Source organism: Tamandua tetradactyla, chromosome 1 (assembly GCF_023851605.1).
Source record: "Tamandua tetradactyla isolate mTamTet1 chromosome 1, mTamTet1.pri, whole genome shotgun sequence".
Taxonomy (NCBI): Eukaryota; Metazoa; Chordata; class Mammalia; order Pilosa; family Myrmecophagidae; genus Tamandua; species Tamandua tetradactyla.
The window spans coordinates 33,288,855-33,315,336 of NC_135327.1; the positions used below are offsets into that span (position 1 = coordinate 33,288,855).

Sequence of the window (26,482 nt, forward strand, 5' to 3'; positions counted from 1 at the left end):
ACACACACACAGGAAGTTTGGGGACAGCTAACCTGAGTCCATCTACTGCTCTTTTGTCAGGAGCGGCGCATCTCCACGTGGGGACAGGGCCCTGCCCTGACAGACAAAGGCTAATTGGCAGGCTCCAGCAGTCAGTTTCTAATGACACAGTAGAAATAATAAAAGACAGAGACAGGAACCAAGAAAGTTTAGAGGGAATAATCAAGGAAATATCGATACTATGAATATTTGCAGATGAGAAGAGAGGGCCATTTGAAATAGAGGGAGGGATCTGCTCTCCGTAAACAAGAAGGAAAAACAAACAAAGACCCAGAAAAGCCTCCTTGATACATCTTGTTAAAATAGATCCGTACATGTGGACTCATAAACCCACAGAAACACAGATGAGATCGATAATTTGGCATTTTACACCCTAAGCCTACCATTTGCTAGCATTCAGAGAGAGACATACACTAGCATATACAAGTTAAATTTAGTAGTAAGCAGGGAGTTCAAATTATAAAGTCAAATTGTAGAGCAAATGATGTAATTTAAGGGAATAGCTACAATATCTGTTTATATACCCATGTATGCCCTAGAGTGTTCAGGAATATTTTTATCTTCTCATTTGTTACTTCACCCATTATTAAATTCTATAAAATGGAAAGGGAAAAAAAACATCCAGAAGGCAAAGGGGAAGAAAATAAAAACAAATAACTGCATTCCTTGTAGAGACCAAAGCTGTCTTTAGGGATACTAAGCAGTTGATTGTGTTCTTAGAGGAAAACCGATTTAGGATTTCTGTTTAAATTAATGTGATTAAAAATTCTTCTTTTAAAATGCATGAATTTAACATTTTTTTCAGACTGGGTTTTCTTCCATTAAATTGTGTGGATGTTTGGGGTGGATGTTTTCCTGCTTCTTCAGTAGGAAAATGATCAATTTTTTGCTGCTTTTGTTTCAGAGAATTTCACTGTCCAAGTAAATGACCTAGTTTATTCCTTTTCTGCATTCAGGGCATGTTACACCAATGTGCACACAAAGACAAAAAAAAAAAAGATAGCAACAATGGATGATATCCTTAGAATCATTTTTTTTAAAAGCATAAGCTCGGTTTCAAGATTAGCAAGTCCTCCAGAGTTCTTACACCAAAATTCAATTCAGTTTAACGTGTACTTGCCTACCTACTGCACACCGGCCAGGGGCCTGGGGCCAAGCTGACCTATAGATATGTTTTGTTTGACCCTCATATTATAGTACTGCAGAATGTATTAAATTTTACTTTTTATTTAGTTGCCAACATTTAAAAATTAAGAGAGCTCATATAAAAAGTCAGACTTTGGCTTCTCTTTAAAAACATGCCAATCTGACATCAGCAATGGTTGGCCTGAACAGCAGCTGCCCCTTTTAGACAGGGTATGCTCTCTCCAGTTCTCCCCAGTTTCCATTCCTCCCTCTTGCCCTCTGACATAGAAGTAGAGCTTCCGTTACCATTCATCATACTTATGCTACTATTTTCCTGATTGTGGATTTAAGAAACCTATATAACATTCCTTATACCCATATCATGTCAAAAGTGGGAAAATAAAAGCCAGAGCCATGGGTTTCAAGAAAAGAATTTTCTCAATTTCAGCCAATTTAATTCATTTACTGTTATTAGTAGAGTCCTGTAATAATAACAGCAAATATTTATACAGTTCTTATTATGTGTCTGGCAATTTTCTATGTCCTTGCATATTCAAATTCATTTACTCTGTACAACAATTTCACAGAATATGTATTATGATCCCCATTTTATGGATCAGTAAACTGAGGCTCAAAGTAGTGGCATGGCTTGTTCACGATCCATTGCTAGCATGTAGCGGGCTGCTGCATGCATTTAAATTTGTACTCCTTAGTCTAAAGTGTGTATGATTCAAATATGTAATAAGAATAGCAAATGTTCCCTGCCTAGAATATTTCAGGTACCACAACAGGTTCTTAGAGCATAAATCAGTATAGAAAGCAACTTATGGTGAGTTTCAAAGGCTACAAATAAGATGTTTCAAAAGCAGAAAAGAGAAAGCTGTTATATCAGGTGAACGGGGGAAGCTTAGAAGGAGTTTTTACGGAAGAAGTGAAAGTTGTAATAGGTCTTGAAGCATAAGAAGGAGTAAAATATGGAGAGAGTGATGTGGCTTAGAATACAATGATCTCAGCAGAAGGCAATCAATGAAACGTTGTGAGGAGAAGAATACCGGATGTGTCCCAGGAAGGCAAGTGCAAGACAAAGGTAGACCTGCATCATGTTTCTTCATGTTGGCTCTTCCGACTGCTATTCCTTGAAGTACCAGCAGTGTGTGTCATTCATTCTGGGGGAGACACAGATGGATAAATCTTGGACACTGCCCTCAAAGAGCTTACACTCTGGACAAGGAGCCCGATTCCAGGGGTGGAAAGAAAAGTAGCCTAGGGGTGCCATCCACTCATCTCACTGTCTGAATATTGTCACCTCATCCCTCAGGCACTGCAACCCCAACATGGAAAAATGGGAACTCAACTGTTCTAGTTTGCTAGCTGCCAGAATGCAACACACCAGAGATGGACTGGCTTTCGATAAAAGGGGATTTATTTAGTTAAGTATAGTTCTTCAGAGGAAAAGCAGCCAACTTTCAACTGAGGTTCTTTCTTACACGGGAAGGCACAGGGCAAACTCTGCTGGCCTTCTCTCCAGATCTCTGGATTCCAACAAGTTTCCCCAGGGTGATTTCTTTCTGCATCTCCAAAGGCCTGAGCTGAGCTGTGAGTGCTGAGACGAGGTATGATGAGCTGCTTAGGCTGTGCTACATTGAGCGCTCTCATTTAAGCACCAGCCAATTAAATCAAACATCATTCATTGCAGCAGGCATGCCTCCTAGCCGACTGCAGATGTAATCAGCAACAGATGAGGTTCACATGCCATTGGCTCACGTCCACAGCAATAGAACTAGGCACCTTCACCTGGCCAAGTTGACACCTGACTCTAACTACTACACCAACCTTCTCCTCCCAGTTCAATGAAGGGTGCTGTCCACTGAGTCACACAACTCAGAAACATGAGTACCATACTTCACTCCTTCCTCTCCCTCACCTCCAATGTCCCAGTCACTATGTTCTGTCCACTCTACTTCTTAAAAGATCTCTGAAGTCCATCCTCTACTCTTCTTGTCTTTTGCAGCTACCACAGTCCAGGCAGTCTTCTTCCCATGCTGGATTATTCCAAGAGCCTTCTCCTATAGATCTCCCTTACCATTTTCCTACGCTTAGTGTGTATGTTTTAAATTTATCCATGGCATATTTTTCTCTGCTAGAGTCCACTCGATGTTGTGAATATTCATATTATGAATGAGGATATAAAAAGATGCACAAACTGGCACGTTGGCAACATAGAAAATCTATTCAATAAGAATGAAGGCTTATTCTTCATTCAGATAACATATTAAGCTGCTAATTATCTTTAGAGTTAATGGTTTTGAGGTTTGGGAGTCCAACAGGGCTGGGTTCAGAGCCCAGCTCCACCTCTTGCTAGTTGTATGTGATCTTGGGAAGATTAATGCCTCAGTTTCCCCTTCTGTAAAATGTGGTTAATAATAATGCCAAACTCCCAGGCAGTTATAAGGACTGAATTAAATAATTACAATGCTCAGGGCTTGGCACATAGTTGTGCTCAAAAATCATATTATTTTTATTTTAAAGGTTATTACTATCATTCTGCAGTTAAGAAAGTAGATTGTTTAATAAGCCATGCCATCTGCATCACTTCTCTCTTCCAACATATAATCAAGAATTCCAGCATACCTGGAAGTCCTTGGGGCCTTGAGAACTGTGAAGTTAAGCAGTGTGGTTTGCCTCAATTAAGAACAGAGAGATGGTTTCTTCTCTGTGTTGTGATTTTAAGTAATATCAATGTTTCATAAAACTTATTAGTGTAGGTCTAGGTGAAACAAAAATAAGATAGCACTCTGGGAAATTAATTTCAAACAAATTACATGTAAAATGCAAGGTTTCATAATATTGTTTCTAAAGCAGTCTGATCTTAATATCATATATTTTGCTTTATAAAGCTCCCAGTTTTAGATTAATCATATTGTTTTTTATTTACTACTCCATGCAATAATTGGCTTATCTGCAATATTAATATGCATGAATTTTTTTAGTTTGCCTCTTCAAGAAAGCATTCAGCCTGATGTTTATAATATGTTGATTTTAATATGCAATGCATGTGTTTATATGCAGATTAAATTGGATTGCATTTATACTAAACAAGATAACTAAAATGTAGCAAGGTGCTGAGATCTGAGTAACTCTCATTAAAGTATAAGAGTCCATGACAGAATTTTCACCTCATTTCTAATAGCAAAGCAGATCAAAATTTACCTAGTCTACCTCAATATGATGCTTTACATATTTTTAGAAAGATAGAGAGGTATTTAACTGTGAATTACTCCTACAGCAGTGTTTCTCAAAGGGGAAAGAGGAAGAATTTTGCTCCCCACTGAAGACATTTGGCAATTACTAGAGATATTTTTGGATGTTACAATGGGGTGTGAGGAGGGGATGCAGAGATACTTTTAAACATGCATGGGAAGTGCATAGGACAGCTCTCAAAACAAAGAATTACCCAACCCAAAATGCCAATAGTTCCGAAGTTGAGACTAAACATTTTAGATAGATAGACAGATGATAGGTTAGAGAGAGAGATGATAGCTAGATAATATGTAGATGGGTTATTAGACAGTTGAGAGATAAATAAATAGGAAGAGATGACAGAGAGAAAAGGTGATGATAGGTGGGTAGATGAGAGAGAGAGAGGTGATGGACAGAGATGATGAGAGATACAATTGAGAGAGAGGAGGACAGATGACAGATAATAAATAGACATGACATAGTGTGGTGGGTAAGTATTATGGAGAAATATAATGCACGTTAAGGAAATGGAGACTTTAAGGAAGGTTTATCTGAGGTCATGGAAAAGGGGCCCATGCAGCTATCTGGCTGAATGTGCCCAGCAGAGAGAACAGAAAAAAAAGACTGGAAAGTGGAAAGGTGCTTGGAGTCAAGGACGATACAGGAAGCCAAGATACTGAAAGGAAGTGAGCAAGTGGACGAGAGAAAGGAAAAGAGGTCAGAGATGGTGAGGGCTGAGTCAGGCAGGCCGTGAGGGGCCTGGTAAGGACTTGGATTGTATTTTGTGTGACATCTTCTTAATGTAAATATCTTTATTGTTTTTTTTCTGATTCGAATGCAATACATACTCACTGTTTTAAAAAATATTAAACAGTATAGATATAATACTTGAAAATGAATCAAAACACCAGTATTAATTGTTCATTGTATAGTCCTCCAAATTCATTTTTATGCATGTTTTAATGCCACCATATGTACTCTTTATTATTATTACAAAAGTATAATCATGTCATATATATTTTTGGAGAGTTTCTCTTTTCCCATTTATTCCTACAGCCCAAATGGTTTGGTTTTGTTTTTTCAACTTTCCTTCTATTCACTGGGGAGCAGTAGGGAACGGGGAACATTTAATGATATTTTATTAACTCCTTTCTCTCCTCCCACATCTAGAAGAAAAGTAATTAGGAAAAAATATAGACTAAAATCAGACCAACTAATAATAACAAATATTATGATTAGCAGCCAAGAGCTTAAGATGACAGAGCTCTCTATTTTTAAAGGGCTCCCTTTATTCCCTTCACCAACCTTTTGTAGCTTTCTCGATAGATACCTTACTAGTTTTGTAGTTTCCCCCCCTTGGTTTAGTTGACTTTCTAGAACATAAACCTTGCCATGTCACCCCTCTGTCTAAAATATTCCAAAGGCGCCCTATGGATTACTGGATAGTGAACATGCTCCTCAGCTCGACACACAAGTCCACTGTCAAGACTCCTCCAGCCATGTCTTCACTACAATCATTTCACAAGCATTTTATTTGCTATCAGATAACTTACCCCTTGGTGCCCCATTCCTTTTGTCAGGAATATCTGTTTTCTTTACTTTATCTCAAAGGCAAACTCCTACTTATCCTTCAGAGCCAGCTAAAATAACACTTCTGAAAAGCCCTCCATCACTCTTTAATCCAGGGCTGTGGCAGCAGTATGTCTTGAACTACTATTCTGTGTTCTTTAAGCTCAGCTTCCTCACTACTGTTGTCTCATTAGTACTCCATTGAGGCATTTTCTCCCAAATCAAAATCAGAAACTTTGGGAATCATAGGACTAAACATGAGGCAAAACGATTTGGATGTATGTTTGTAGATACATGCAGGAGGGAGTTCTTTTGACCCCCAAACAAAAGCGTTGAAAATGGGAAGAGAAGGCATACAAGTGACTTGGAATGGGGAAGAAGTAGGGAATCTAGGTTCCTGTAACCGGCAGGGAGAATTAACTGCCAATGGAGATTTTGTCTCAAAGACCACAGAGCAGAATGTAAGAGACCTAGTTCCAACATGTCTGTTTCTAAACCCTGCAAGTCAATGATCTTATATACCTGTAAGTCCCCTGAACAACATGTGGCATACGTGGATATCTTGAGTAAAGAAAGGGATGTCAAGGGAAATCTTTGGCCCCCAAGCCAGGTATAATGGAATTAAAATAGATAGAAATATTCCTATGTGAATTCTCCAAAGATGAGACGGTAATCTCAAAAGAACCTGTGAGAATGTTCAGAGGGAAGAGTCAGCTTTAAACATGTGCCGGGGGCAGGCCACGGTGACTCGGCAGGCAGAGATCTCGCCTGCCATGCCGGAGACCCGGGTTCAATTCCTGGTGCCTTCCCATGCAAAAAAATAGATTAATTAATAAATAAACAAACATGTGCTGGGTCAGAGACTATTGAGCCATTTCACAACGGTATCACTAAATGGGAACTTTCCTGCCTTCCCAGCCTCTCTCCTCCATCCCCCTTCTCCAAACAAGAGAGATTAGAAACCCCTGTTAATAAGCTTACAGAGACTAAATAAGGAAAAAAAAAGAAGGTTTATCCCTGATTAACAAATGTGATTTAAAAAAAGAAGAAGCAGAAGTTTGCAAACAAATCCAAAGGATGTCAATCAAAATTGCTAAGAAAAGGGTTTTTCCCAGCACAGAAAGAGCTCCTCCAAAGGTAGGAAAGAAAACTTTAAGTGAAAGAGATAAGCAAAAAGTTCTACTAGTTCAAGGAGATTTCAACAGAGGATGATCTACTTCTCCATGGACCACAAAAGAGGAAGCAAACTCCAAGAGAAAAATGAATGATCACATCACTTGTCTAGGCAGGTGGGGCCAGAGGTAGCTTCCCCAAAATCCTTTCACCCAAATATGTCAGAGAGGTGGCAGAAAGTTGCTGGTCTTGAAGGACAAATACAGCCATGGTCATGCTGCAGGAATCGGTAGTCCAAAGCCAGAGGGCCAAGGGGACCACCTCTGACGTCCGCACACGGTGTAAGCCTCCAAACCCTTGGCACAAAGCAGGAAAGGGCTGGGCTCAGAAACAAAAAGACAAATATCATCATGCCTCATTCATACGGACTATCTATAATATACAAACTCAGAGAATTGAAGTTGAGGGCATGGGTTATCAGGTTGGGCCTATTGTAAAAGGTCCTAGATTATAAGCTCTTATAGCAGTCACATCTATTCAGGAGGTATAACTGTGAATTCTAAATTCTAAGATAATGAGCTATTTGTATATAACATGATCATACCCAGAAACTTTGGGTATTTATGTGATACCTGAGACTCAGAGTTAGAGCTCTGAAGCTATGAAAGTCAGCATTACTCCATATGGGAACTGTTGAAAAAGGGATCAGACTTCAAGCAGAGATATGAAGGAAGCTGATCTGGATAGGACTAAGGTAAATCAGAATACAGGGTAAAAGATTATATGGTCCATTTTTTCAAACTTTAATTTATGTGTGAGACCAAAGGGAGAGATGTTAATTTGGTGGAAAATTTATATTATGAGTAGCACATTATCTAATTTAACTTGTATTGTCAGTTTATTCGAACACCATAATTACATGGAATCTTGAATAGGGCATGAAATCTTGTTGGTTTGTACAAGTTAGTGTGATGCTCTGATAAATCCCAGAGTAATTTGGGCAGAGAATAAAAAAGTATTTGCAAAATCCCCTTGGGGGACTGGGGAGGGAGGAGGAAATATTCAACTTCCCCATCCAGGGAATTTCTGAGATTCTTGCAAGCAGTGGGGACAACCAATTCAATAGGCTGAGCCCTCGATCTTGGGGACCCTATGAAGCTTATTCCTACAAAGGAGAAGCTAAGCCTACTTATGTCTAAGAGTCACCCCCAGAGAACCTCTTTTGTTGCCCAGATATGACCTCTCTCTCAAAGGCAACTCAGCAGGTTAACTCGTTGCCCTCCCCACTACATGGAACGTGACTCCCAAGGGCATAAATCTCCCTGGTAGTGTGGGACAGACCTCCCAGGATGACCCCTGACCCAGCATCATGGGAGTGAGAAAGGCTTCTTGACCAAAAGGGGGAAGAGAGAAATGAGACAAAACAAAGTTTCAGTGGCTGTGAGATTTCAAACAGAAACGAGAGGTTATCCTGGAGGTTATTCTTATGCATTATATAGATCTCTTTTTAGTTCATGGTATATTGGAGTGGCTAGAGAGAAGTTCCTAAAACTGTTGAGCTGTATTCCAATAGCCTTGATTCTTGAAGACAATTGTATAACTATATAGTTTTTACAACGTGACCGTGTGATTGTGAAAACCTTGCGTTTGATGCTCCCTTTATCCAGGGTATGGACAGGTAAGTAAAAAAATCAGGACAAAAATAAATAAATAATAGGGGGGGGATAAGAAGTAAAAAAAATGAGTAGACTGAAATACTAGTGGTCAATGACAGGGAGGGGTAAGGGATATGGGATGTATGAGCTTTTTCTTTTTTTCTTTTTATTTCTTTTTCTGGAATGACGCAAATGTTCTAAAAAATGATCATGGTGATGAAAACACAACTATGAGATATTGTGAGCCACAGATTGCATACTTCGGATGGACTGTATGCATGTGAAGATAACTCAATTAAAATATAAAAGAAAAATTACTGGCGGTGCAAGTGTAGCTCAGTGGTAGAATTCTTGCCTGCCGTGCAGGAACCCGGGTTAGATTCCTGGAGCCTGAACATGCAAAAAAAAATTTTTTTAATTACTGTCTAGCTCACAGAATCTCCCAAGAGGTCAAAGGAATCAGGCTTAGTTGCTTTGCAGTCAGAACAGTGCCCCAAACTGAGCTATACTCCCGGACCCAGGACGGCATCCCCACTACCAGTGCTGGGCACAGATGCTGACGTTATACTACTGCGGGCAATGGTGCTGAACACTGGACACTGATGGAACAACTTCTATCCCTGCCCTGGAAACTCGATGTGGCTACTACCTCTAGCCGGAATGGATTCTGTGTGATCCCTACTTTTTCCTTCCTTCTTATCCAGAATCTGGTACTGGGCCATGCGGCTGGCTGATTCTAAGTCAGGTGCCCAAATCCTAACTGCCACGGAGACTGCGAAAGCACATAACTGCCCTTTGCATCTTCAGCAATGGGAAGCAAACTTACCCTTGAAAGCTGAGGGATCCTCAGACATGGGATGGAAGCTCGGACGCCAAGCAGCCAAAACAATGACAAAAGTCCGCCATAGGAAGTAATCCTCCAGGAAGAATCAGTTTACTTATTCCACCAGAAGCAGAATGGAAGCACTGAATCAGCAACTAAGTTGAGATATAGAAAATAAAGTTGTATTGCACATCTTGGTTTGTGGACTAACATTTATGCTCATTCCTCCATGATGGGGTATGGTTTTCAAAAGCCTGAGTGAACGACCTACCGTTTTATGTTTCTCATAATCAAACTGTCTAGCACAGTGGTTAAGAGCCCAGACTCTCTCAACCCCTGGTTCTACCATTATTGACTGGGTGACCTTTAGTTAGTTACTTAGCCTATTATTAGGCTATCCATTAATTTCCTCACCTGCGAAATGGGACAAGAATTATAACACACTTCATAGCATATTGTGAAGATTAATGAGCTCTATGGACAGGTGAATTAATGGCCCCAATTCTTCACCCCTTTCCAGGTCTGTACCTTTTGCCACATCCCTTTGCCATTCCTCTTGCTAAAAGAGGTAGAGCCCCTTGCATCCAGGCTAACCTTGTGACTTGTTTCAGTCAATACAATGAAACAGAAGTGACAGGTCTCGGCCTGCTACCACTGTCACGAGACCAAGTCAAGCAAGCTTGCCAGAGGATGAGGGGAGCAGAGGCTAGTCACGTGGTCATCCAGTGGCCCAGCCAACAGACAAAGCTGACCTCAGCTATGTGAGCAACCAGGCAAGGTCAGCAGGGCCCCTTGGCTGGCCAGTCCCCAGCAAGAGCGATAAATGCTTATGTTGTATGTCAGTGAGGTTTCATGACTGTTTGCTATGAGGCAATAACTATTTTAAATATTACAGAATGGTAGGGGGAAACGTTTCTTAAAAATTAAAATAAAACTAAGTACATAACTCTATAAATGTAAACAAGCATATATATATTTTTTAAAGCCATCTCATAAAATGCTAGCTGCTGTGTGATTTGATGTAGCAGGGGCTGACATTCCATATAAAATCATCAACAGGATTTGTCAGTCAATGGCACTGACCAGGCATAGATATTCTTAATATCACAGATGGAAAATGTCAGTCCATGCTCTAAAACGTAGATCTGAGTGAAGTTTGAAAAAATAACCTTGCAGACCCCAGCTGTCTAGATTTGATGTCTACTAGAAGCTTATTTGGCCTTGCTGACTCAACATGTAAGTTACATGTGATAAAATAGACCACTGCAGCTCAAAGTCCTATTTAAAACCCAGATCAATGGTTTAACTCTCTTTGGTCAGGACAGGTAGACACTGCTATAAGATAGAAATGTTGCTTGGGAAAACAATGATTTTTAGTGGTAAAAAAAAAACACAAGAAAACACATCTGTTTTCACCAGTTTAAAATCAAACCAACTCTTCAAAAAGTAAATTCCAGATGTGTGTGGGTATATTTTGGATGTAAACAGACTGTCTTTGTTCTCTGTTACTGCATGTCCCATCTAGACCCAGTCCTTTCATTCAAAACTTGTTTTCTAAAAGTTCACCATAGTAATCACAAAATAATTTTACTTTGCAAATCTACTGACATTACCGAAAACCTGTCCCCAGTGCTTCCAAAGTAGGTGGTGTATAATGAATTCAAAAATTCAGTAAATAGAGCTTGGTGGGCCTACATTTTTCTCCTGACTCCTATGATTATCATAATTTGATTTTATAGTTTTCTGTCCTAAGCTACCAGCTAGGGAGTAATCTTTACTGAGTCATGAACTTTCCCATCATTAAATGTCTGCACCTATTTTCAACATTTCAGAAGTGTCCAATAACTACATTTTATCTGCCTGGAATAAAATCGAGTTGAGACACTGGGGAGCATACATATAATAAAGTTTCCTTTATGCTTTAGCAAAGTACTTGTGGTTTTGAGTTCCAGCATTGTCTGTGACTCTTTTTCCAGGAGCATAAAGATTGCATAATATGTCTTCCATAGAGACCAGGACGTATGTTTGCAAGGACAGAAATCTGAGTAATTTCCCACTGGTCTAAAGGGAATATTAAATTCTTCTGTCATTCTGTACTATATTATTTATGGTTGCTTTTTTGTTGGGCTTTTTTTTTTTCATTTGTAAGTTCAACTCCATGTCCTGATAGAAGGTGATAAAAGGCTCAATATGTTAAAAAATCTTATCACTAAATCAGGAACAAAACTATAAATTTTGGCCTTTGAAATCAAACTGACTGGTGAGGATCATTTTGCTCCTGAAATATTACAGTAGTGATCAATTTGCTGTAAAACTAAGCAGTTTAGCTCAGCAATCTATAGTTGGAAAGCAAGTTGTTCAAGGAGAAAGTTTATGCCCAGCCCAAGGGATAAATTAAATTTTATGGGAAAAATATGCATTATTACATGCTTATCTGTTTAACATGTTATTCTTTTCCGTATCAGTGTAATAAATATTTTTAATTGTATATTTTATCTCACATACATACAGTGATGTGGTAACTTTATTCCTCCTGTATTGGCTCAAACATTGTCAATTAATCACAGAATAGAGCAGAGCTTTCAAATCATTTTTAAAAATGTATTCTGATGTGCTTAGCAAATGTTCAACCCCAGTGAAGTAGGGTTGGTTGATAATAGAAGAGTAGTACAAATTATTTTTTCTTGAAGGTAAGCACTGACTGATCTAATTTACCCTTTCTCCAAATTTTAACTCCCCTTTTTTCTTTTGCATAGCTGTTTTTCAACTCAGGGATTGCAACAGAAAAATGCTTTGCCATACTTGAATCCATTCACAAGGAGTGATTTCACTTTGAAGATTTTGCCTCATAGTCTATTTTGGCTGTAAGAAACTCAGAAAATACTAATTCAAAACTTGTGCATATATAAGTAATAAACGTAAGAGCTCACATTTACTGAGTCCTCACCACATGTCAAGGCATAATCCCATGTAATCCTCCCCAAAATTCTATGGCATGACATTGTTGCTGTCCCCATTTCAGAGATAAGGAAGCTAGCCTTCTAGATGTTAGCTAAACAATGGTTAGAGGAGAAAGGAAAACCTTCGAGGAAGTTATTGCTATACTCCCCGTGAGAGAAAGAAAATGGCCACCTAAAGGAGATGGCAGCAATGGAGGTGAAGATGAGTGGATAAATTCAAGAAACATGTAGAAGATAAAATCCACAGGACTTGACAGATAGGAAGCCTGGTGCCATTTCCAGAGAAATGTATTTTCAAATGTTTGCCTGCACATCCTTCCTATGAATTTGTGAGAATAGCTTAATACAGAAAAATTGAGGAATGTTTCTATATTTTCTATTCACCCCATCTTGCATGTAAATGAATACAAGGAACTGTTAGCTCATTTTGAATGGTAGAAAAACAGTTGATTTTAAAGCTCATTCTAAGACATCAGCCACCCAACATCCATGCACCTGGTTGACTGTTGGATGGTAATTCTCCATGGCATTTCTACGTGTCTGTGGCAGCTTTCCCAGACTACCTTCTCAAGGATATTTGTAAGCGAAACAGCCTTGAAAAATAGAGATAGTGTCTCCCTCTAAGCAGAAAGCAGATTTGTTTCCTGATAAGGATAATAAAGGTAATTCATCCCTCTTGGACAAAGGTTGGACAAATTTGCCCCAAGTCTTTTTATAAAACTGGAGCTTTCCGAAGCACGGGGATTCTCAGATGTGACACAAAGCCACTGCGTATGCAGCATCTACCTGGGCCACTGCATACTGCCCCTGTGGGCCTCGGGGGCAAGGGAAATAGATACAAACATAAAGCTAACACTGACCGCAGTGTGTAATAACCTCTTTGTCTCTGACCTAGGAGTCTTGTGTCTTCTACGTGTATCTAGGAAACCATGACAGGGTAACTTGTTACCTTGTAAGCAGGGCAAAATCTTGGACATTTCACAGTTCTTGACAGTGACATTGTCCATCATCTAGTGATTTTTTTAGAAATTTATTTTGTAAACTTATTATAGTCAAATAATAATAAGTTTTTCCACCAAAGAATCCATTTCCTCCAAAGAATCCAAGACAGCCTGTGAATTTACACTGCTCGGATTCCACCATTTTGGGCTTCTCCTTCCCTTCATCATTTTTCGGTTGATAAAATTACATTACAAATCAATATTATCACAACATTTAATGAGGGCCTTCTGTGTTCCAGACATTGTACGTATAATATCGAGAATGAAAGTCACAATCCCCGCCCTCCAAGATTAGTCTAGGTGAGAGTGTAGTTAATTGAGTGAACAAGCAATTAAGCATCACAAGGGATTAAGCATACTGTTAGAAATATGGTTACCATGTAACCTGAAGCTGATGCTTGGCATTACTAGTGCACAGGCATTGACCAGAAAAAGAAGACGACGACAGTGAAGGCATGCCTCAACCTATGAAACAATTTATGCAAAGTCCTATTCGTGAACAATATGATGGAATTATAGAGTAGAAGTGTGTAGTCGAAAGATGAGGGGAAACGTAGGCAAGAGACATCAATGGAAGTTTTTGTAATCATGTATTAGGATTCAAATTTTACCCTACAAGCAAGGAGAATGCAATAAAGGGCTTTAAGCAAGGAAGTGACATGATCGGATATAGATTTTAGGATACAAAAATCACTCTGCCTGCTGTGTGGAGAATCCATTGCAGGGAAAGACGAGAGCAGAGTTTCTCAACCTCAGCCCTATTGACATTTTGGCCCAGACAATTCTTTGTTGTGGGAATTGTCCCGTGCATTATAGTGTATTTGTCAGCATTGATGGCCTCTACCCTCTAAATGCCAATAGCACACACACACACACACACACACACACACACACACCCCAGGTGTGACAATCAAATATGTCTCTAGACATTATCAAATGCCCTTGGGAGGCAAATACCAGCCACTTATTTTTAGACTAGAGGGAAGGAGACCAGTTTTTGGAATCCCTAAGGGATGGAGGACAGGAGATGGATTCAAGGGAAATGTAGGAAGCACCACCGAGGTTTCACATACATCTGTTTATATGTCCCGAACAAGGGTCTGCTGGAATGACCCACAGCTCAACTTGGTAAGGAAATGGTTTTTGCCACTTGCTTCTGCCTTTTATTCTAAGCAAAACCTACAGTTGTGCTTGTCTGTATCACCCTGCTAAGTTGTATACTTGCATACATATATATGCATACATTAAGTTTTTGCAAGTATAATTTACACTTTTCAAAATAGTGACATGGTAACAAAGAAAAATTGAGACATGCAAGCATTTTGAATATTGATTTCAGTTGCTCACATAGTACTCCTGACATTTTCTATAAGGCTTTCTTTCTATGCATTTGTTTTCTTTGTTTTTCCATGTCTTGCCTAACTTTGAAGGAATCTGCATCTAGCAGGTAATTAGACCCACCACAGCCTATAAACTCCACACATTATCCCAGGCCACAACCAGCAAAATCTGTCGGTTACTAAATATGGCTTTCATGGGCTAAGGGACAGTTCAATAATTAGTAATTTTCCTAAAACTTATTTTGGTAGAAATAGAAATTATATTTACACTGTATATTTATTATATTTAACTGTGTGCTAGGAGATTTATAAAATACTACCTCCAATATTGTCTTGCCAAGTACTATAGGAGAGTAGTTATTTATCCCCATTTTATATTTGCAAAATCTGAGACTCAGGGAAGTTAGTAAAAGAACTTATTTCAGGTCACCCAACTAAAAAGTTATAGAGCTGGGATAGAAAGGCAGTAGAACTTTTCTGATAGGGATTACATAATAAATATTTTAGGCTTTACCAGCCATCTCACCTCTACAGCAACCAATTGACTACTGTGATGTCACAAAAACAGCCTCAGATAACATGTAAACAAATGGGAGTAACTGTGTTCCAATAAAATGGTACTTAGGGAAACTGAAATTTCACATCATTTTTTTGGGGGAGTGGGGGGCTGGGAAGGGAGTGCATGAGCCGGGAATTGAACCCGGGTCTCCCACATGGCAGGCAAGAATTCTACCACTGAACTATCCTTTCACCTCCTAAATCTGGTATCATATTTACATATCACAAAATAGGATTCTTCCTTTGATTTTTTGCCACTTAGAAATGTAAAAAAAAAAAAAAAAACAATACTCAGCTCGTGGCGGGACAAAAAGAGACAGCGCACCGAATTTGGCCCACAGGGAGAACATGGACTCTGGTGACAGACGTCCTGGGATTGAATTCTCGCTCTCCAACTTGGTGGGTTACTTGATCGGAGTCTCTGTGCCTCAGCGCATCTGCTAGGGTTCCGCAGAAATACACCCTGATACAGGATTTGAATGAGGGTAGTTCATTCGGGAAGCGTTCCCAGGAAGCAGTGTGGGGGAGAAGGGAAGCCCGGCATGGAGGGTGCACTCAGGAGAGGCTGCTGCAGAGACAATGGGACCCAGTGCCGCCCGGGTTCCAGGCGCTCGGAACTGGGGTGTTTACCACGTGCCTCCCATCTGCCACGGGTTGAGCACTGCTCCCGGGGCTGAGCACCGCGACACGGCTCCCTCTCTCCCATGCTGGCAGGCCGCTCTAGAAAACCTTTGGGCAGAAGTCTCAGGAGCCTGGTATACTGGGGAAGCACGAATGCCAAAGGGCCGGGGGCAGGGCGCGGAAACTGAATCCATGCTCAGTTTCTCCATCTGCAAAATCGGCCTGCTAATAATGCCTGCATCATGGATGTATTGAAAGATTGAATGAGATAGCATGGAAAGTGCCTCCCCGGCCTGGACTAAGTCAGGGCAGTGAGGTACTCACCTCAGTGCAGAACTTAAGGGGATGCCAAATAGCTCAGCAATCAAGATAGAAATATTTAATGCAATATTTACAAAAATCAAAACTAATGCAAAAAAAATCCACAATAAACAAAATATCAAGTTTTTACATCAAAACAGGATCCATACACTACCCTGAGGAGGCTTTTTAAAGCCTGAGGCACAAGGGAAAATGTGAATCCCTATACTCACGCTTACATGTAATTTTTAATTGTAATTTTTTTTTTTACCTGAAGTGTTTTGAAAATAGTACTAATGGGTAGCCTTCCTTTAAAGCCATAAATGTAAAATTATAATGAATTCTGTTTGGGGCAAAAATAAAATATTTAAGTGTACAGTAATATTGTATGTTTGATACATCTACTTTTCAATATTTTTTCAACTTCTTTAATGTTCTGGAAAAAAATGACCATTTTTTTCTAAACTGAAAATCCATAAAAATTACATTTTTGTGCTGATTTTAATTTTTTTTAATATTTCATGAAAATATTATTTATCTTGATTAGTGAGGTTTTTGGCACCCCTTCAAATTTTGTACCCCAGCTGAGTGCCTCCATCACCTCACCCTGGACCTAGTCCCGGTTGATATATCTGGCACATGATAAACCAAGTGCTTAATAAATGTTAGCTTTTCTGTTCATCTTCAAATCTAGCATGGCCAGCACCACTGCAGATATTCTTTTTTACAGCCCCATACTACTTACTTGGTCCATCAGGATAACCACTTGCTCACATCAAAACAGGAAACCAGGCACCACAATAAATTATATCTCTTTTTTTCTATCCTAGCATATGGGGGGAAATGAAGCCTTTTATTGAATATTTCTGAGGCATATGTGTTGATAACTACTCACATAACCTGTTATGGAGGGGGGAAAAGTTAGCAAAGACAAGGCAATTATGGCTGGATAATTTGAAGGACCCACTTTTTCTTGACAGCAAATTAATTGATGTTATAATGGGTATGTCACCCTGTCATCCATCAACATTTATTGAGTTCTGACAATGTGCTAAGTTAAACGTGAAACAGAACACACACACACGTGCACACGCCACAATTCCAACTTACTCCTTACCTTGTGTGCTCCATGATGATATGGTTTGCAACATATATTTTTTTCTATGTAAAAGAGAAATAATATTATCTGTAGCTCCTGTTTCCTCTTAGCCTACCTCTCTCTGTATTTGTCTTAACACAATGCTTCTGATTGGCTTTGAAGACCAATTGTAATCAACTTCTGAAATGGAATAAAAAGAATTCAGATGTGTGGGAGGAAGTGGATTTGTCTGATAGATGTATTTCAATGACTTCTGTTTATTAATGACCCAAGGTTTCTAGAACCACATTATACAATTGAAGCAGTAATAGATGCTGTTGATTCATCCTCTTGATGGGGCACTAGAGAAGCAGTGAAAGGAGTCAAGAAGGGTCTAACCAACTAACCCCCTGTGCACTCTCTCTGGGACTGAAACGGACGCTAGGGTCTAGAGAAGAAAATAGCTTTGCTGAAGGTGTTTGTGGCAGACTCTGGAGTAGGTAGAGGGGGGCTATGAGTCAAAAGAAAAGAAGAAAAAAACACCAAGTAATTAAATTTCATCTACAGTTGCTGAATAAGACATTAAAGAATTGCAGGAAGAAAAACCAAACAGAGTAACAGCTACTTAATTTTTAGTGCTGCTCTTGGAAGTTAAAATGAAAGAATGCTCTGAGATGGATTTATGACTTTGCTATAATTCCATGTGACCATTTTTAAAAATTTGTGTGTATATATTTGCTTTTGGCAACACATCCAGTATCAGATCAGGTCCTACAGTAGTGAAATTTCAGCCTTACCCCCACATTTCCTTAATTCCAACAGCTCTGGTTACAACCTAATGTTATTTTAACAGTTTTTCTTTAATTTAACGATATTTAATTTGCATTCACTCAAGTGACATACAATAGATCATGCTATTATCATGATTTATATCAGATGAACTGGCATAAATTCAACATTATAAATTGCGCCTGTAAATGAAACTATTATTTTACAGGAATTACTGTAGCAGAAAGGCTAAGGACCCTCCAGTCAACCCTAGTCAAACCCACTCTTTAGAGTTTTATATTTTATGCCTGCAATAAATGCTTTTGTGAAAGCCCGTAACCCACAAAAAAGTCATTCGAAGTACATTAATTACGATAATACTATCCAAAAAGCTGCAAGGGCCTATTTTTGTGACATCATTCTCTGATTTCTTGCTGCCTTAAATTATCCCTTTGATGGCTGCGGAGATTAACAGTCATACTTTTGTCATTAAATATAAGGCATTTTAAAGCTTAATCCACCTAAGTTCTAATTGATATTGCTTTCAGTTGGCAGATAGCGACCTGATTTATAATTTAAATATGTGACATTATATGCATCTCTTCATATAATGAAAAAGCAGAGTTCCTCTCATCTTTCTCAGCAATGTTAACATCAAGGAGAAGACTCTTTCTTTTTTTCCTTTTATATCCTAAGCCTAATTGAAAACTGTTCATTGGATTTCAACATGATAGAAAAATCTTTTTATCTCTCAATTTGTCCATTAGCCCTTATAATTGAAGTATCTGCTAAACAACTGAATTGATATTATTCTTGTTTAAATTCTGAAATTCTCCAAACCTTTCAGAAGGCATCAAGATATATAAATATACACATACACACACATATATATATGCACTCACACATCTGTATAAGGGGTAGGCAGTATTAGCTAAAGATATTGCTTAAATGGCGTGAGAGACTAAATAACTCTCCATACTCTCCATGTGGATAAAGCCACACAAAGAAGGAAGTCGTCTAATTTTGCTGAAGAACGTGTTGCATAATAATCTTACCAGCATGACCATAAGGTTTGCTAATTGCCACATCTGTTTAACAGCAATCAGATGGTCCCCACATGCTGCCATCAATATTGCAACAGAGTACATTACCAGGAGTTTTATTGTTTTCAACTGTTATTTATTTGACATAGACATCACATCAGCTAATGATGCCTATTTATGTGATACTACTAATTATTTTTTTTTGTTTTTTTTAGAAACCCTCTATCCAATCCAGTTTTTGCACTTTGATCTATGCCTTTCTTTCCAGCCACTATCCTTTGGCCCCTAGCTTTGTAACCCTCCCTTGACAACTCTTTCAAGCTGATGATGCAAATTTTTTTTCATCCAGTCATAAATATCCTATTAGGTTTGTAGAATTAAAAAAAAGAGGCAAATTTTCAAAAATGTCTTCATTCCTTAATGGCACTGATGAATTTTTTCACTAAACCTCTAAATTGAGCCCCACATTAGCTGTGATAAATGCCCAAACAGATCACCATTGGACATCTTCATGAGGGCAGAGCTTGTCTTGTTGGGTTTTTGTTTGTTTGTTTTGTAAATACTTGTCTGTTTGGCCTGCTTCTTTCCAGCAGTTGAAGCCCAGCAACCCACTTCTATTAGCAGAGATTGACAAACTGCAGACTGAGCGAAATACACATGACCTGATTTAAAATGAATTGATAGGTGTCGCTGATCTCTATTATACATAGAATGTGTGAATTCCATATGATATATTATTTATCCATAGTAGACGCCTTTTTGTTTCATTAATAAACCTGTATATCAGAGATATACAGTTCTGATGATTAGTTTGAGGCTGTACAAAATGGCATGGTATTTGCCTGCCATTGCTCAATTATTTTCCTCATTTTTCCCTATGTCTTTGCATGAATTATTAAGGCCTGGGCTGTTTATTTAAGAATCTAATTTTAGTGTATGTGTCCAGCCAAATTCTGTTTTCTCCTCTAACAAAAGGAAAATAGTGTGAGAATTTCCAATCTTGGTCTTGAATTTTAGATTTACAGTGCACTGATGTCAGTTATAAAGGTCACTCTGCTTTTGAACCACATAACAGACATTTGACGAGCCTAAAAATCCATTTTGGTTACGCATCACATCTTGCCAACAAATTAAGGTAGAGCTGCTTGGTTAAGTCAAGCACAATTTGCACTTGCTTACAGAGAAATACATTAAAAGAGCAAGGATCCAATGTGAGCAAGCCTACAGGAAATATTTTATCCAATATGAAGGCTGTTGACTGGAGACAACATCTGAAAGTTACCATGAGTGACCATCATTATATCATGGTGTCTAACCCTGCCTGCCTTAATCACCCCACTTGGAAGTCCCTGGTTTTCACGTCTGGTAATGCATATTCATTTATGATCAAATCATGCCTCAACCTACACAAAATGCTTTGAAGAGGCTTATTGAGATAATGGAGAGAGATGACCTTGTAAATAAAATTTGCTTTACTTTCCTAAATATGAACTAAAGAATTACATTTTGTTATGGATTAAAAATGATTTAGGACAATGTATAGATGTATGGTTTGGAGATTTTCTTAGATTGTTTTTTTCCTTAAATGACTGCCTCAAAGATAGGTCTGAGACCAACATTCTTTAGGTCATTCATTAAAGGTCTGGGAGAAGAAAAATGATAAGTTTTCAATGTCCTTGTTGCTTTGAGACAATAGTTAGTGCCATGGAATCTGATAAGAAATCTCAGATGCTATAAATCTGGCAGTAACTGGAATGCATATGGTCCTGCAACAGTCACATTTAAATTAACTGGGGAAATGGTGGGAAAATGAAAAATCACAGCACATGTCTAAAAGACCTCTTTCAGGTCCAGACACACTCATTCATGGCTGCTGGCAGTGTAAATAGATTCAAACTTCTTTTAAGGCAATTTGGCAATAGCTTTCAAAATGTATAATGCCATTCCATTTGATCCCAATATCCTACTTGTATGTGTGTGTATGTGTATATAGTATAAATAGTCTTGTACATAGGTACAAAGCTAAATGTACAATATCAATTTTGCTGAGTCATTTGTATAAGAAAAAAATAGAAACTGGAAGCATTTAAAGGTCTATCAAAAGGGGAATGTTTGAACAAAACAGGATTGACCCATCCTGTGGATCTCCGTGAAGCTATTAAAAAGGTAGATCCATTCATTGTTCATTCATTGTTTGTAATAGCAGAAAACTGGAAACAGTCTAAATGATCCCTATGATGAAAGCAATAAATAATATATTCATATAATGAAATGCTGCACATCCATTAAAAAAGGATAAAGGAGATCTACAGGTAATAACATGGAAAGATTGTAGAATAACTGTATCATATGGCCAGTGAGTGTGGGTGTGGGTGTGTTTGTAGGTGTGGAACGTGTGTGCATTGAATGACTAAAGCTTTGTGTATCCACTAAAGTGAAAGCTCCATGAGGGAAAAGATTTGGCCTTTCTTGTTCACCAAAGTACTGTCAGTCCTTATATCAGTGCCTGGCACATAACAGGGAAACAAAAGATGTCATCACATGCATAGTAAGAGAGGTTAGAAGGATACACACCAAACCCAGAAGAGGCCGGCACAGGACTAGAGAAGAGAGAGAGACCAGGCAAGTTCATGTTGAGCCTCTGCTCTGTTGAGGTTTTTACAATTTATTTTAAAATTAAAATTAAAAGCCTTTCAAAATATAATAAAATCTGCAAAATGGAAAGCTATGCCCTAGCTCCTGTCTGCAATGTTTGAAGACTGTAAAATCTCTTGCAAAGATCTATATAGTCCTTTTGACCTTACCCCACCCCCCTCTCCCATAAGAAAAGAAATGGAGTAATGAAATCTCGAGTAGTTGTTATGCAGAACAAGCTGCCTTCTCAGCTGGTATTACTGTGCTTGTGAGGGGCTGCCCAAAGCGCTCGTGAGTTCTGACCTTGGGAAACACTCAACTGGAAAACACCTGAAGAAAGTCATCAAGGGCAACTCAATCGAGATGTCTGACCAACCTGGAGCAGCAGTTAAGAGAGATGTGGAATGGACAGACACATTAAAAATGGATAGGGAGTATATTAAAGGACTTCCGGTTAAAATGGTAGGTCGAATGCACCCGTTTTTCTTCTTTCTTTCTCAAAACTCCACTAAAATGACAGCAACAGAATTTAAAAGTTACAAGGACAAAGCAAATGGGAGAATAGACCATGGCAGGGGAGAAATGTCAGCCAAATTTTGAAAGATGGAAGGCAGATGAATAAGTGGGAAGTGACTGAGGAGGTTCCAGCTTTTTCCCACAGCTGAGAGCTTAAATAGTTGCCAGAAGCCAACCAGAAGCCAATTCCAGCCCCAGGCCCCCGAGAAGCTTCAAGACTAGGAGACACTGGTTACTTCTGAAGGTAGGGTCACAGAATGCAGAATGGGGCTGCAACCAGGAAGACTCTAAGGAGAGCCTCCTCTATCTCCCTCTGAAAGAAAGGAGTGTTAATATCTGCTTGAGTTAACCAGAAAAACCCTGGGAAAGAAGACATCAGGCACCACTGAAGAGTCACCCCTGAGAGTGAGAGTGAGAGTGAGAATGAGAGACCTTTCTGATACAAACAGGTAAAATGCAAGTCTGCACACTGATAATGAGATCCTCAACCTCCTTCCCCTACTCAGCTCCCAGTTCTGGCTACCAGCTCTTACCACCTCGCTTCCACATGGAAAAGTCATTGTGCCCTCTCCTTTTTAAAAACTGGCCTGTCCAAGAAAAAGAATAACTCAAATACTGGCATTTTGGGATCCCTCAATAAAACAATGAAGTCCCCCCATTCACAGGCCCAGCAGTCAACAAGATCTAAGACATAAATTGTTGAGTTTGTTTTTTAATGCCTCACTGTGAAATACAAATGGACATCCAAACAACAACACATATTTGAGCAAAACCTCTAAAATGGAATTCAGAGATGAAAACAAACAAGGAAAAAAGAAACTCTGGGGAAACAAAGACTGTGCAGCAAGCAACAAAGAACATCAAAGTACTGAAATATCTTCAACGAGATATAACATCCATGAATAAAATGCATAAAAATGAACATTCAGAGAACAACAAATAGCTTTGGGAAATTAAAGATACGATGCTGCAATTAAAAATTTATAAGATAGCTTGGAAGATGGTGGTGAGAACTCTCCCATAAAGTACAACAAAAAGAAAATAGAGATGGACAATGAAAGAGAAAATATTAAGAAGAAAATTAGAGGTACAACATCCAAATAATAGTAAGTTTATAAAACAACAACAAAATTTATAAATGAAAATGGGGAAATAGCATAAAAATTATTCAAGAAAATTTCACAAAATGAAAGAACATGAGCTTCAAAAACCTATCAATTACCCAGCCCAATAAAAGATCCCCCAAATCCCATCATCATAAAATTTCAGATCCTAAAAGATTTCCAGAGAAAGGGGGAGAGGGGTGTTGAGAATAGCATCACAGTTAACAATAGCCATGCTGAAAACTGGAAAACAATCAATGAATTCCTTCAAAATGACAATGGAAAAATATTTCTTTCCAAATAAGAATTCCATAGTCAGCTAAATTATTGTTCATTTGTGAAGGGTAGAATAAATAAGTTTTCATACTTGCAACATCTCAAATTTTTACTTCTCAAACTCTGTTTTTCTGGGGGAGAAAAGGAGACTTTTTCTTTTTCTGCAGAAAAAGGGGGGTGCCTTGCCTGCCTGGGAATAAATCCAACACAGAGGAAAAGACAAAAGGAGGGGCTAGAGGAGATGGAGTGCTGACATATTTGAGCCCTGGATCCAGAAGTTAGAGACAGGTGGGCACAGAATCTGCATTGGAGTCTTTGCTTCTCTCTGGAAATACAATCTTTATTATTTAAAGCCATCTTCCATCTACCTCTTTCATGAAGTTGTCTTCAATTATGCCACCCAATATTGATATCCCTCCTTCCTGACCACCAATTGTTTTAGCCCATACTGTTAAATCAATGAGGTACATTCTATTCTAATCCCTTCTTTTGCATGTAGGTTTTAACTTTCTCTCCTATGTATAAGCTTTGCTCTTCCCCGTAGGATATAAATCTCCTCCCAGACCAGGACAGTGAGAGTCCTCCAGGACTGACCTCTTCCTCCCATCCAACCAGCCACCATATTAATTCTGTTCCACCTGCATGTTCCCCTACATTCTCTTCCCTGGATTCCTACTGCTTCCAGTGTGGTTCCTGTAGAGTCAGTTCTCTACCCAGCTTCCCTAAAGATCATTCTAAAATACCAGTCTAATAGCCACCTTTTCCCCTGCTGGAAACTCTTTAATAATTCCCTCATCAATAGCAGGATAAAACCCAACACCATAAATATGTCGTGGAAAATCCAGTCCCAGACTACCCCCCCCACCTCATCTCTCCCTCCTTTATGCCACTGTTTCTTTTCCTCTATCACATCACTCATCATATGTTTTACAGGCTTTTGTTACATGTTAGCCTTCTGTGTCCCAAAATCAAAACAATATCTGTCCTTTGTAGATAAATATGTGATAAAGGAACAATGATTTCACTTCTAGAACCTACTTCCTAGCACTTTTGTGGGAAGATACATCCAATACATATTTACCAAAATAAACTGAAGTTTTTCTGTATTCTCTAGGATGAATCTCTTGGTTTCTCAGGCCCATAGCCATTCTCCATTATTCTAGTATGGGTACCAGAATGATGATTTTCTTGGAGGAAACTGCCTTTCCCCTGGTCTCAGCCAGTGGTGTGCTACAGCCACCTCTTGATTGCTCACAAAGATGTTCAATTTTCAGGAGTTTTCTAAGATATTTGACATTATATGGTAGTTTGAAATCAGCCATGGTGGGAGGGTTTACATGTGGAAATCAGCAAATGGTAATAGTCAGGAGTCCCGATCTGCCACCCCATGTTGGTTCTTTTTTTTTTGCGGGGGTGCATGGTCCGGGAATCAAACCCAGATCACTCACATGAAAGGCAGGCATTCTAACCACTGAACCATCCATGCACCCGCCAGTGTTGGTTCTTAAACATTCACCAGCCCACCCCTAATTTCAGCCCCTGAGACTGGCCCCACCCACAACCCCAGGGTGAGCTCTTGGCTCCCACCTGGCCAATCAGTGCTGCAGTCCAAGCCCCCCAAGCCACAGTGGTTGATTCAGAGATGGACCCATAACTTCTCCCCAACCAATGAGAATCTCTCCCAGGACTGTTGCTGAAACTAAAAGAGAAGTTTCTTACACCAAGAAGGCTATCTCTGAGGATGACAAAGAATCCCAGAATTCCTGGGAATGCCTGGTAGAGAAACCTGTCTGAGTGTGAAGGCAACAGAGAGAGGGGAAGAGAGGAGGAGAGGAAGGGGGTCCTAATCCTAAAATTGTTTGAGCCCTGGACCCAGCAGTTGCTTAAGCTGGTTCTCATTCCTAGACTTTCCAGTTTTCTGAGCCAACAGGGACCCTTTTTTGCTTAAGTCAGTTTGTGTTGGGTTTTTGTCACTTGCAGTTCAACATATCCTGTCTGATTTATAGTCTGTTTCGGTGTATGACTATTTTCCTATAATGTTAAAAGTGCATCTTCGGTAGGTGCCTTGTTCAAGTCAATGAACCTTTCCTGGGAACTGCCTCTAGACTCTGACAGGGGCAGCACTGTCTCCGCACTCCATAGCCTGACCTTCCTGACCAAAGCTGAACCTCTTCCCACCTAACACTTGAAAGTTTCCCACATTATTGGGAGCACTGGACAGAGAAGGGCTACAAACCTGGTTAAGTCCCTAGCTACCCACTGGCTTCCTTGGTTCTATGAGAAACTCCAATAAATTCCTTATTTGGATTAAGCTATCCAGACCTGCTTTCTGTTAACTGCCCTGAAAGAATCATACCTCAGCCTTTCCCAAAGTGTATCACATGAGATGGTGGGATGTAAGAGAATTTTAGGTAGTACTGAGATGATATTTTACTTCTAATACTTAAGTATTTATTTTAATACATATTCAGAAAAATAATATAACAAACACAACTAAAAGGATTCCTGGGATATCATTACTTAGAATGAAGTTAAAATAGGTAGTTTGCAATCTGCTAATTTCAAGAAAAACATTCTATAAAGATACCTTTCTGGCTTATTCTTTTTTTTTTTAATTTATGGATCTTGTTTTTAATCAACAAGCCAAAACAACATACAAACACGAACATTCTTGACATACAAACATTCCATACATGCTGTACAATCCATGGCTCACGACA

The 26,482-nt window shown here is 39.1% G+C and overlaps 1 long non-coding RNA gene across 2 annotated transcripts in view; it reads right to left on the reverse strand.

The window, feature by feature from the left end:
• Positions 1-1,564: 1,564 nt before the first annotated feature.
• The window catches only part of LOC143644614 (uncharacterized), a 38,392-nt gene continuing 13,474 nt past the window's right edge, over positions 1,565-26,482 (reverse strand). For both annotated transcript variants that reach the window (XR_013156789.1, XR_013156788.1), the window contains exons 3-4: positions 9,568-9,719; positions 1,565-2,330 (exon numbers count right to left, since the gene is read on the reverse strand). This is a non-coding gene — a long non-coding RNA (uncharacterized LOC143644614). The remainder of the gene's footprint in view (positions 2,331-9,567; positions 9,720-26,482) is intronic.